Genomic DNA, 1,000 nt, shown 5'->3' on the forward strand with positions numbered 1-1,000 from the left:
TTGAGACTTTGTTTGGAACATCTTTCTTACTGTTTTTTGAAACAACTTTCTAGTGCAATTGCATTAAGAAACAGTAAGAAAGCCGTCCCAAATGAAGCCTAGAAAGTGTAAGAAACCAAGGTTGTATCGATTTATTTCTGGCATTTGAGATCCTACAAGTGTAGTCTCGAAAGTTTCACAGAGCAAAAATTGTAGTGAGCAGGTGCAAACCGTTATACAAAGTCGATCACCAATGCATAATATTCTAATGGTGTTAGGCTGGTTTAGGCTAGGTGTGCCTAATATTCTAATGGTGTTAGGTTGGTTTAAGCTAGGAGGTTTCATACTCACTGATATTCTTTTGTGGGATGTTCATAGCTGTTGATGGATTCAATAAAACAGGAATACCAAGCACCCTTTGGGATGCTGTTGAAAAGTATTCACGCATTGACAGTATTGGTGGGATTGCATTGCTTAGCGTGATCATCCTTGTTCTATCTAATGCTGCCTTAAATGTGCCCACTGTTCTGTTACTAGGGAGTAGAGTGGCAGCATCAGCAGCTTTAATCTCTGCATCAGAAGAGGCTCGTGCTTGGCTGATACTTGCATGGGTGAGCACAGTGGCCGGAAATCTCTCTCTTCTTGGATCTGTTGCAAACATGATGTCTGTGAGCAGGCTCAAAGGGCTCAGTTTTATGGTTATAATCTCTCCTTTTGGTACCACTTAAAGTTTGGAGTTCCTTCTACTATTATTGTCACTGCAATTGGTTTGCCCCTCATAATGAGTTACTGATCTCAAACTGATTCTGCTTCCTACAGTAAGTGGCATATCGTATTCAGTTTGTCAAAATTTAGGATATGAAGAAATTGCTTTGAAGCAGAACCAAGTTTATCCTTTTTTTTTTTTTTATAGTCTGATGTTACTTCATCATGTAGTAAACTGAAAAGCTTCAGTATCTTTCGAATTCGTAATGATAAGTAAAGTAGTTTTCTTGCCTAAAAAAAAAAAAAAATTAGGTGT

At 38.1% G+C, this 1,000-nt stretch overlaps 1 pseudogene; it reads left to right on the top strand.

Annotated features, from left to right (window-relative positions):
* The first annotated feature begins 6 nt into the window (after nucleotides 1–6).
* LOC110092022 lies at nucleotides 7–992 on the top strand (annotated as a pseudogene).
* Nucleotides 993–1,000: the final 8 nt, after the last annotated feature.

Source organism: Dendrobium catenatum, unplaced genomic scaffold (genome assembly GCF_001605985.2).
Source record: "Dendrobium catenatum unplaced genomic scaffold, ASM160598v2 original_scaffold_153735, whole genome shotgun sequence".
NCBI classification, from domain to species: domain Eukaryota; kingdom Viridiplantae; phylum Streptophyta; class Magnoliopsida; order Asparagales; family Orchidaceae; genus Dendrobium; species Dendrobium catenatum.